Source organism: Coloeus monedula (assembly GCF_965178545.1).
Source record: "Coloeus monedula genome assembly, chromosome: 7".
Classification (NCBI taxonomy): domain Eukaryota; kingdom Metazoa; phylum Chordata; class Aves; order Passeriformes; family Corvidae; genus Coloeus; species Coloeus monedula.
In genome coordinates, this window is record NC_138787.1 from 201867 (window position 1) to 214248 (window position 12382).

Sequence of the window (12382 nt, forward strand, 5' to 3'; positions counted from 1 at the left end):
CCAGGAGCTGCTGCCTCACTCAAACCTTGTTTAAAGCTCAGCATCCCTCCTGCTCCCTTGGAATGATTGTTGCTTCTGTTGTTGCTCTTTCCCGATCCATTATGATTATTATTGTAAATTCCCACTCCATTTCTTCCATAGCCCTTTGCTTCCCAGAGGTGGTGCTTTAGGCAAGCCCCTCCAGCCTGGGAAGGGGCTTTTGGCTCCAGACTCAGTCCCAGTCCCCATGAGCAGCTGGAGCTGTGCTGTCCCCAGCAGGTGCCTTTCCTTCCTTCCCTGCTGCACTTTGGCTTTTTGAGGGCTCTCTAGGGGGCTGAGGGAGAAGTTCTTTGTCATTCCAGGGCAGCATAAGCCCGGATCCCACTCAAAGCAGGAGGAATCATTCCATCCTTGGTTTTGGATACACCTTTGGTGTTCTCTCTCTTTTGCTGACACTGTGTGGTGAAGCAGCAGCTCCCTGGAATAACTTTTATTTGTAAAACAGTGAATTCCCTGCTGGAATCCCAGTCCCAGCCCCCCAGATCAAGGTGCAGTTTAAGGCCTTACACCCTGACCAGGACAAGTTCCTGTCCTTAGACATGGAAAACAGGGGAAAACTCAGACTGGATTGGAGCCAGCATCCAGAATGGGGAGAGTGAGGCAGCGTGCTTGGCCCAGGCTGGGGCTGGTACAGGGGGTGTTCCCCATAGGATGACACCCGTTTGGAGCAGATGCTTCTCTTCCTTTGTCCAAAGTCCAATGGCAAAGGAGTGAAGAACCCACAAGTGGGGCCTGGAAGGAAAACAGTTCTGTTAAAATTAGGCAAAGAATACACTAAGAAAAAATGGACATCCTTTTTAGGTATGAAAGTAAGTAGGGGAAAAATGTTGAAAAAGAGCTCTTTTATTTGGTGCCACCTCTCATTTTTTTATGGATAAAACCTTCTAGTGAGCAATCAGAACAGGAGTGGGAAAGCCAGGAGCCTTTGACTTCCACAGTGGACTTAATTGCCATGCTTAATTTCAACAATTTCTTCTCTCTCTCAGGCCAGGAAAACCCACTTAACTTGTCCCATCTTTGCCAAAAGCTTTGGTGTTTGAGCAGCCAAACCCAATGGGCTCTGGCCCCACCAGCCTGTACTGGAGGGCCCCTGGTCCTGCCCATGGTGTGGGATGAATCCCCAATTGTCCCCAGAGGGGGCTGCCCTGGTCCCTGCAGTGCCCAGCACCTGAGACACAGAGAGAGCCCTGTCCAAAGGGGCTCCTTGTCAGGAATGTGGCAGCAGCCCCAGGAGCAGGCTGGAGGTGAGAACTGGGGCTGTGTTTGAGACTGACCAGGTCAGCTCAGTGTTTACCTGTGGGGGGAGTTTGGCCCCCCATGCTGAGTTGAAGCTGGATCAGGGTGACAGATGCTGCATTTTGGGCACCCTGAGAGTTTCTCTCCCCCTTGGAGATTTCCTGCGGGGATGGGGCAGAGCAGGGAGCAGAATTAACCCTGCACCTCCCGTGGGCACTGCTGGCCTTTGTCTCTCTGCTGTGCCATCAGCCTGTGGGAATTTGCTGCTGCCGCTGCCACCCCACCTGGGGGCTGCGTGCTCCTGGCAGCCCTTCCCAGCCCCACACCCGAGCTCCAGCGCTGCCTCCAGGCTGTGTTGGGAGAGTTTGCTGGGAATGTGCCTCATCCCTGGGAGTATCCTTTCCTTCCAGAGTGGCTGGATGGAGCTTCTGGGCTTGTCAGCTTCAGAGTTTGCTTGCAAAAGTCACTGCAGGGAAGAATGACAAGGAGGTTTGTCAGAGTGCTGCTGTCAGACCCCACCTGCCAGTCTGTGCTTTGGCTTGGAGGTTGTTGTGTATTGGCCCTGCAGGGAATGAATGTCCCCTTCCCACCTCAGCCCAGCAGATCCCAAGGGCTCTTCCTGGAGTACTTACTCTTTGCTTCCCTTTGGGATAACTTAATCTGCACCCTTCCAGGAGCAATTCCTTGGCTTCTCCTGGAGAAAACCCCAGGGCAGAGGCAGTGTGCAAAGGAGCCCAGAGCTGTGCTTGGAGCAGGGAGTGCTGAGAGCTGCGTGTGCCTTTGCTGCCCCAGGCTGGCAGTATCCCCATGGAACAGACTGGGCAAATGGCATTAGAGGGAGCACAGTCCCTTCCTGGAAGAGGTTTTCTCCTGTGCAGATCAGGCACGGGGCAGGAAGGGAACTTTGGAGATCAGCTGCTTTCCCCCAGAAAGCATCACTCACACCAGCATGGATGACATGACCTGTGCCCACTGCTCACCATGCACCCGGCCAGAATCAAGAGCAAAGGTGGGTTTGGGTGTGAGCACTTGAAATAACTTTGAAAGAGAAGCAATCACCTTTTGCTGCTTTTTTCTTTCTTGCAGATGCTGGGATTGCCTCTGGGCACATGGGCTGAGCTCTCCCTGCAGGGAACTGTCAGGCCTTAACAGCTGTGAGGTTGTGTTCTTCTCAGTGGGGAACTGGAAATAATTATTAATTAATTGCAGAAATGTTTTCTGAACCTTTCCCCTTTCCTGGTAGATCTTCTCTCTCTGCCTCTGAATTTACAGCTGTTCCCTGGTGTCATTGGCCCTGCCTGAATTCCTTGCAGCTCCTCACTGGGAAAACCTGGGATGACTTTGAGGGGACAGAGGAGACATTTTCAGCTGAAAACCTGGGGTGACTGAGAGGGGACACAAGAATTGTTTGTGTAGGAAAATGGGAGGTGATGTCAAGCAGAGCAAGGTGGCATTTTTGAGGGAAAAGCTGAGGTGATGTTTAGGGGAACGAATGCACATTTTTGGGGCAGAAAAGAGTTAATATTGTACAGGAAGGAAAAACTGGGGGGTAAAACTTGATGTAATCTGTAGGGGACAGAATGAATATTTTGGAGCAAAAATGAGGTACTCAGTAATAGACAAAGAAGGAAAATTTTGGAGGCCAAACTTGACAAAGTCTCAAGAGCAGAGAATGAACACTTGGAGGGAAAAAGGAGGTGATGAGTACTGAGCATGTGGGGAAAATTTGGGGGCTAAATCTGAGCTAATCTCTAGGGGAGAGCATGAACACACTGAGGTAACATGAGAGAATCAGTTGTGGGCAGATAGGGAAACTTGTGTAAAAATAATATTAAATAAGCTGTAGAAAGAACATTTTGAGGTAAAAATGAGGTAAGCAGTAGTAGACAGATGGAAAACTTTGGGGGTAAATCTTGATAGAAGCTACATGGTAGAAAGGAAATAAATATTGAAGGAAGAATGAGGGAATCAGTAGTGGACAGGTAGGGGAATTTTGGGGGGTCAAACTTGAAATGATCTAAAGGTTGAGAATGAATCTTTTTTGGTAAAAATGAGGTAATAAGTTGTGGACAGTTAAGGAAAATTTTGGGGGTTAAACTTGAGGTAATCTCTAGGGAGAGTGTGACCACTGACATGAACTGAGGCAATCACTGGGGCTAGGCAAGGAAATTTGGGGTGTAAAACTTGGGAAGATCTGTAGGGCAAAGAATGAACATATTGAGGAAGCAATGAGGTGATCAGTAGTCAAGATGAGGTAGAATGTGGGGGGCAAACCCTGAGGTAATTATGTAGGAACCATAAGTGGTTTTGAGAAAAAATCTGACCTAATTTGTAGGGGACAGAATGAACATTTTGGGGGTAAGACAGACATAACCTGCGTGGTTTGGGTTTTAAAATCTAGTCAGTGTACAGGGGACAAAATAGACATTTTGGTGATAAAATCCGAGTTCATCAGTAGAAGAAAGAACTCATGTTTTGAGGTAAAAAGGAGGTGATCAGAACTGGGCAGGTAGGGAAAACTGAGGGGGTAAAATGTGAGGTCATCTCTAGGAGAGAGCAGGAGCATCCTGAGGTAAACTGAGGGAATTGCTGTGGACAGGTGGGTAAATCTGGCAGGTAAAACTTGAGGGAATCTCCATGGTAGAAAATGAGTATTTGGAGGTAAAAATAAAGTACTCAGTCAGTGGTGGAGATGTGCAGAAAATGTTGGAGGTAAAATCTGAGGTGATCTGTAGCAGAGAGCATGCACTTGATGGGGTAAACTGAGGTAATCACTTATGGACAGGTAGGGAAGTTCAGAGGGGTAAAAATTGAAAGCATCTGTAGGGCAAAGAATGAAAAGATTGAGGTGGAAATGAGGAAAGAGGTAGTGGACAGGTGGGGAAAGTTTTGGGGGCAAATCTTGTGGTAATCTCCAGAGCAGAGAAAGAATGCTTCCTTGTAAAAAATGAGGAACTCAGAAGGAGGCAGATGGGGACATTTTGGGGGTAAAATCTCAGGTCATCTCAAGGTGAGGGAAGGACTATTTGGAGGTCAACTCAGCACTCACTGTGTCTTCCTTCCTTGGCAGCAGCTGGCAGGGAAGGGAGAAGAGGCCTCAGGCTGGAGAGGGGCAGGAGAAAGGCACTGTGGGCAAAGGCACCTCCCTGGCATCCCCAGGGCACCTGTGGGGAACACAGTGGACACTTGGGGAGCAAAGGGAGGTGATGGCATTGTCCCTTTGGGGGATGCTGGCATTTAGATCATTCCATCCATTTGCCTGCTGACATTTCCCAGCCCAGGGGCTTTGGCTGCCAGGGCAGCACAAAGATTGTTCCCTGGGTGGTGCGCAGATTTGGGGGTTGGCTTTGCTAGTTCAGATGAATTCTACCCAAAGCCCTGAATTCCCTGCTGAATTGCCACTGGCATAGCCTCCCAGCGCCTCCTGGAGCATGGATATTCCCATGCAGAGCTGCCTATTTAACACCAGCTGTGTCAGGACCCAGCAGAGCTTCCAGGGAAGCTCAGCAGGGTCAGGGCAAGGACAGCTTCATGTTCCATAGAATTTGCTGTTTGTAACCCTCATCCCCCAGCCCCCCCCCCCCCCCAATGTCCCTGGGGGCACCTGACAGAGTTCCCTGGAATTCAGCTGCCTGCACCCCCCGAGCTGGGGCTCCAGGTGATATTTGAAAGCAGGAACAGGCGCTGGCTGGACACGCTCCCAGCCCCTGCTGAGGCAGCCCCTGTGCCCACGGGAGGACTTCTCTCCCTGCAGGAGTTGATTTCATTCCAGAGCCTCAGGAGTGGCCTCTGCAAGTTCTTTTCCCTCAGGAAAGGGATGCACATCCCTGCCTTCAGGGCACCTGCAGTGGGAGCCACCTGGGAAAGCTTTCCATCAGTTGTGCAGTTCCAGCTGGCTCCCCAAAAACTCCCAACTCAATCCAAAGAGATTTCTCTGACTCTGACCTTTCATTTGAAGGCATCTCTGAGGGCATTGCTTGGCATTTCATTGCTGTGGGCGAAGCTTGCCTTGGCTTTAACACTGCTGAGGGATGATGGCCTCAGGCTGGAAGGGAAGGCATTTTGGGTGGCTGGGACATAGCTGGCAGGTGTGTGGGAGGTCAGCACTGGGAATTGCTGTCTGAGCCCCTCTGCAAACAGCCCATTCTGACATTGCCCAGTGCCAGCTGTTCCTTGGGGCATTTTTGGGGTGTCAGTGGGGTCTGTCGGGACTGAAGCATCTCTGGGTGCCTGTTCAGAGCAGCCCCTGGCCGAGGGGCCGCGGGCAGCCCTTTATCCATGTCCATCCCAGCGCTGCCCGGGCAGCCCAGTGCCCGTTCCAGGGATGTGTGTTTGGCACACTGCGTGCCACGGGCAGGACACTGCAGGCACAGCTCCTCTCTGCAAATCCAAAGCACAAGAGCTGCTGCTTCCCTTCCTGGGCCTTCTCCTTCCCCCCATTCCCTGCCAGCTGGGACACACGGAAGGAGCACCAAGGAACACTCCTGGCAGTGAGCAGGAGTTGCTGAGAGCTCTGTGCAGCTCTGGGCCACAAAAGCTGGCCCGGCCTCAGCAGCCCCTGGGATTTTGGGCTGTGAACACTCACCTGTGGGAAAGGCCCCTCTGCAGGCAGGAGCAGCCCTGACCCTCTCCAGAAGAGCTTTGGCCGTGGAGCAAGTGAACCCTCAGGACTTGCCTTGCTCATTTCTCCCTGGAAAGGGCCATGGAACAAGCACCTTTACAGCTGTTGGGTAAATCCTGGAAAGGGCAGGAAATCAGGGTTATGGGAAGAGTTCAGTGCTGTCACACAACTGCTCACCTGTGTTGTTGCATGATCAGGTGCTGGCCATGGAGCTCTGCCCTATGGCAATTACAGGGGCTGGTGTGGCAAGCAGCATTAGCATAAAAGAAAGAGTTGTATTTGCATAGGAATGACCTTGCTGGCACTTGGCATTCCTATCCCAGGCAGGACATTGCCAGGAGCTGAGATTGGCTTGGCTGGAGCAGGCTGCTGAGAGTGCCCAGGTGTGGGTTCAGTGGCCAGAGGAGCCATTCACATAAGGGTTCGACTTGGTGGTCCTTGTGTAGCCATTGCCACTCAAGATCTCCTGTGCTCTGGAAATAAAGAAGAAACATTTTTCCCTGGCCTTTTAAAGCCAGAGGTTTTTGCAGTGGAGCGTGCAAGCCGCAGAGAAAGCGGGGGGGAGGAAGGAGAGCATCAGGTCTCAAGCGGCAGTTGTGGGATGAGCGGCTCAAGCAGCAGCGAGCCCCGGCGAGGCCCCGGTCCCGCAGCGGGCGCAGTCAGAGCAGGAGCGGCAGCAGCGGCCTCGGCGCCAGCGGCCGGGCCGGGGGAGCGGCTCGTCCCGCTGCAGCCGCGCTGGTTGGGCGGGGCCGCGGCGGGCGGGAGGCCCCCGGGGGAGCGGCCCGGGGCAGGGGGAGGCGGGCGCTGCCGTGCGCAGGGGGAGCGGCGGCCTCGGCAGTGCCGGGGCTGGGGGAGCTCCGCGTCCCCGCGGGGGCTGCGGGCGGGGCCGGGCCGGGAGCGCCGGCGCTCCGGTTGCGCCAGGGGGCGCCCCACAGGGCGGGCGGCGCTGAGGGAGCGGCGGCCTCGGGGGGGGCCGGGGCGGGCACGGGCGGTCCCCGCGGCCCGGCCGCTTCCAGGCGCGATCCAGCGCCTGCTGCGGGGAAGCGCCGCCCTCCCGGCGGGCCCGGCACCGGCACGGCCCCGGCTCCCCACGGCCGCAGCGGGAGCGTAGCCGGAGCTCCGGCGGGAGCCCAGCCCCGCGCTGGCCGCAGCCGGAGCGGCAGCGCCGGGCTCGGCGCCAGCGCCAATCCCGGAGCGGCACTTGCCAGCCGCGGCGATCCCGATGCCTAATGCCATCCCCCATCCCACCTCAGTTCTCCGAGCCCGGCAGCCGCACCCCGCCCGCCGAGAGACAAGCGGCTCGGCCCGGGACCCCCAGCAGACACCGACAGGACCCAGCCCCGAATCCCAGGGCCCGGGTCCCGTTCCCACCTCAGCGCCTCGGGCTCGGCGCAGCGCCGGGAGCAGCCCCCGGTGCCGGGCTCCGCACAGCGCTCCGAACGACGGTCCCGCCACAGCCCGGGAGGAGCAGGATGAGCATCCACCGCACAAAGCGGAGCGGGCGCGGATCCGCCGGCATTTACGGGCGCGGGCGGGGCGGGGCGGGCCCGGCACAGGTGTGAAGGGCGGGGTCCGCACAGGTGCGCGGGGCCCCAGAGCGGCTGCGCGGGGCGGGGCCGAGGGGATTTAAGCCTCGGGAATCGGCGCCGCCGCCATTTGCTCCCTCGGCGCTCGGTGGGAACGGTTGTGGCCGACCGGGCTCTAGATCTCTGTATTTCCATATTTCTATGTCTCTGTAGTTCTTTTCCTTTATATTTGTGTTAGTTTGTCTTCTTCTAACCCTTCTCCGTTCTCCTCCCTCTGCCTCCCCTCCCCCACCCCCTACACCCCCCCCCACCCCCCCCCCTCTCCCCCCTAGCCCTCCCCTCCCTCCCCCCCCGGCCCGGTCCCCCCCATCCCCCCTCCCTGTCCCCCTACACACCCCAACCCTGCCCTACCCCTCCACCCTCTCTCCCCTTCTCCACCGTTCCTTCGCCCCCATCCCGGGTCCCCCCTGCCCCCTCACCCTGCTCCCCTTCCCCTCCCAGTTCCCCCCACCTGCCCTCAATCCTCCCCCTCCGTCTCCCACCTTTCCTTCCCCCTCCACCTCCCCGTGTTCCTCTTCCCTCGTTTCCCCTCTGCACCTTGACCCCCCACTTGTGCTCCGTCCTCGTCTTCCCCCCGCCTCCTTTCCTGTCCCCCCATCCCACCTCTCCCTGCACACCCCGAACCCCCCACCTGCGCTCCTTCTTTGACCCCCTCTGCTCCCTTATTCCCATCCTCTGTCCCGTCTTTCCCCCGCAGCCGCGGGGCTCGGGGCGCCGGAGAATAAAGCCCAGAGGGCCGGAGCCCGGCGCCCCTGCCCTCGCTGGAGCCCCACACGGGCCGGGCCCGCTCGGCGGGTCCCCCGTGCAGTACAAAAACAGCGCCGGGGCTCCGGCTTTCCACACATCACACTGGGGATCCCCTCCTCAGGAGGGGTTCCCGGGGGGGTGGTGGGTTTCGGGGAGGGTGGTGGGTTGGGGTGGGCCCCCTCCTCAGGAGGGGTTCCCGGGGGGGTGGTGGGTTTCGGGGAGGGGGGTGGGTTGGGGTGGGCCCCCTCCTTAGGAGGGGGTCCCGGGGGGGTGGGTGGGATGGGCCCCCTCCGGAGGAGGGGGTCCCGGGAGGGGGTCAGGGTGGGCCCCCTCCGGAGGAGGGGGTCCGGGGGAGGGGGGTGGGGCGGAGGGGGGACTTTCCCCCCCTCCAGTCCCCGCCCCCTCTCCCGGACCCCCTCCTCCGGACGGGGCTCACCCCAGCCCCCTCCCCGGGACCCCCTCCTCCGGACCGGGGCCCCGGGGGGAGGGAGGGGCTGTTGGTTTGGCCTGTGGTCTCTATGTCTGTTCATGCCACAGAGTGACGTGACCCCCCCCCTCTGCTTCCCCCCCCACCCCCCTCCCCGAGGCCCCGGTCCGGAGGAGGGGGTCCCGGGGAGGGGGCTGGGGTGAGCCCCGTCCGGAGGAGGGGGTCCGGGAGAGGGGGCGGGGACTGGAGGGGGGGAAAGTCCCCCCTCCGCCCCACCCCCCTCCCCCGGACCCCCTCCTCCGGAGGGGGCCCACCCTGACCCCCTCCCGGGACCCCCTCCTCCGGAGGGGGCCCATCCCACCCACCCCCCCGGGACCCCCTCCTAAGGAGGGGGCCCACCCCAACCCCAACCCACCCCCCTCCCCGAAACCCACCACCCCCCCGGGAACCCCTCCTGAGGAGGGGGCCCACCCCAACCCACCACCCTCCCCAAAACCCACCACCCCCCCCGGGAACCCCTCCTGAGGAGGGGATCCCCAGTGTGATGTGTGCAAAGCCGGAGCCCCGGCGCTGTTTTTGTACTGCACGGGGGACCCGCCGAGCGGGTCCCCCGTGCGAGGCTCCAGCGAGGGCAGGGGCGCCGGGCTCCGGCCCTCTGGGCTTTATTCTCCGGCGCCCCGAGCCCCGCGGCTGCGGGGGAAAGAGGGAACGGGGAGGGATGAGATGGGGTAGGGAGAGGAGTCGGGGTGGGTTGGGGAGAACGAGGGGGGAAGGGAAAGGTCGGGTGAGGGGGAGGGATGATGGTCAGAGGAGGAGGAAGAGAGGGGAGTCGGGTTGGGGAACGGGGTACGGAGAGGGGAGAAAGGAGGGGTGGGGGAGAAAGGAGGCGGGGGGGGTCGGGGATGCACAGGGGAGCAGGGAGAGAGGGTGGGGGGGCGCTGGGGAGAGGGCAGGCAGGGGGCTGGGAGAGACAGGGAGGGTGTGGGGGAGAGAGAAAGAAACTGGGGGGGGTAGGAAAGAGGTGATAAGCGGGGGAAGAAGGAGGAGGATAAGGGCAGGAGAAACAGGGGGAAGAAAGACGGGGAAGAAAGAGGGGGAGCGGGGGCCTCTCCCGGGCCACGCCGGGGGAGCCCGGCCCGGCCGCAGCCTCCCCGAGCTCTGAGGGAGCAAATGGCAGCAGGGGCGATTTCGGGGGCTTAAATCACCTCGGCCCCGCCCTGCGCAGCCGCCCTGGGACCCCGCGCACCTGTGCGGACCCCGCCCCGCGCACCTGAGCCGGGCCCGGCCCCGCCCCTGAAGCCGCCCCCGCCCCCGGCCCCGCTCGGCCCCGCCCCAGAGCCCCGGCCCCGCCCGGCCCCGGGGCCCGCCCTGCCCGGCACGGGGGCGGCTCCATCGCTCGGGGCCCCGCCCCTCTCTCCCGGGCCGGGCCCGCCCCGCGCACCGGGGCCGCACCGGGGCCGCTCTCGGGACCCTCCCCTCCGCTGACACACCCGGCCCCGCTCGCTCCCGCTCCTTGCCACGCTCGGCAGCCACCGAGGCCGCCGCCCTCTCGGCTCAGCCGGCACCGGGCGGCAGCAGCGCCGCCCAGCTCAGCCCGGGGGCAGGCACAGAGCACAGGGAAAAGCCGGCTCCGGGCGCTCTGCAGCTCCTGCAGCCCGAGCGTCTCGGCTCCTGCGGCCAGGCGCTTGCTGCTTTCCTTCCTACAGAAAAACGCCGGCTCCTTATTCTCAAAACCTGCGGATCTCTATTCCCAGCTTCTTATATTGCTGTATGCGACAGAGTAGACAGAGAGGGCTGGCTTATTTCCAAATGAATTTACATCTAAATCAGTAGCATTTGCCTATAGACGTAAAAGTGAAGAACTTAACAGGTTTTAGTATTCTGCACACAGCCCTCGCTGGGAGGAATGGTAAAAAGTTAAAAACAAATGAAATTTTAAAAGTAGAAAGTTAGAAACAAAGTTACAACGGCAGAAATTTAGAAACAAACAAAGAGGTAAAATACAAGAAACAAACAAATTTCTAAAGGGAGAAAGTTGAAAACAAACACAGTTAGAAACAAACAAAAAAAAATTAGAAACAAACAAAATTAGAAAGGTAGAAATTTAGAAACAAAGTCAGAAAGGCAAGTGTTGAGCCTTTGACAGGGTACCCCTCCTTCTCGGACCAGGGTGAAAGAGCAGAGGAGGCTGCTGTTCTGCTGAGTTCTTTATTTCACGGTCTCACAGCTGTCTTGAAGGCAGAGTTCGAACGGGGTTACATGATAAAGCCAAGCAGCAGCAGCAGGCAAAACCAGCTTCTTCTATATGCTCCATACACTCTATTTTTTCTTACAGAAGTGTGGATTCCATTTGTTCATTGACCAGTAAGATTAACACACGGTTCTAGTTTTCCTTAAACCCATCCCGGTCTAATTCTAACAGTCGTAAGCCTCACACAAGTGTCATCTGCCCTTGTTCCATAAGGAATCCCTCTACAGACAGGGAGTTGTCACCGGCCCCGTGCTCATGGGCTGCAGGGGACACCCGCACTGAGGAGGAAATGGAAATGGGAAAGAGGGAACTGCAACCTGATGGGACGCACCTCTGGCACCACATTTCCTCTTCTTCCTGCTGTCCTGGAAAACCCCAAGTAAATCCGGTCCCTCAGACCTTGCATCCCTGAACACCAGGAGAGCCGGTGCTTTACCCAGATCCCAGTGCCCTGCACGGCTGCGCTGACACGAGCACAGGCCGATCGCTCTGCCCAGCACCATCCCTCATTCTCCTCCCACGGCTCCCCAAGCGGCCCCAAAGCACCCCAGCGTGTCTGTGCCGGGGCCAGGGCCTGCCCCGAGCCCGACCAGAGGCTGTCACCCAGCCCTGCACCAGCTCCCACCCCCGGGTGAGCTGGGAATGCACTGAGAGCTCGGCTCCCCGGGCTCCCCAGCACCCAAACCAGTCCTCAGACACACAGAAATGCCCAACCTGCCCCTCTGGGCACAGCCAAACACCACAATTCCATCATCCCCAAGCAACTCTGGCACTTGCCTCTTCACCTCCGCCCATTTCCAGTAGCCGGGGCTAGGACCGGGCTGTCAGAAATAGCATTCCCTAGGCAGTTCATCCCAGCGCAGAGGAGAAGAGGAGCCTGTCCCTGACCCACACCATGGGCAGGACAAGGGGGGCCCTAGCTGGCTTTGCCTACTCCAACACCACAGCTCTTGGTCCCAAAGATGGGGCGAGTTCAGTGGTTTTTCCTGTCCTGAAAGAGAGCAGAAAAGGGAAGTTAATCCCACTGTGGAATCCAAGACTCCTGCATTTCCTGTTTCTGCTCTGATTGCTCACCGTGGAGTTTTAGCTATGGAAAAAAAAAGGAGAATGACACCATATCAAATAAAAAGTGCCCTTTTCCAGCATTTTTATTCCAGGCATTAAAAGGACGCTCATTTCTCTTCTAGCATTGTTTCCCTCATTTTAGGAGAACCGTTTTCATCCCAGGCCCCACTCGTCAGTTGTTCGATCCTCTGGCACTGGATTTGGACAAAAGAAGGGACGCACCTGGACTGCAGGAAGTCACTGAGAGAAACCCTTCCAAAACGTGACAGAGAAAAACAACAGGAGATGCAGGAAGACACATCCCTCATTTGCACGTCTGGAACGCTTTTCTAAAGACTTCTCTGCATCTGGATGCTCTTTGCTCTTGGCTTTCTTCACAGGAATGCATTTGCTGCTAAACACGTCTCAGA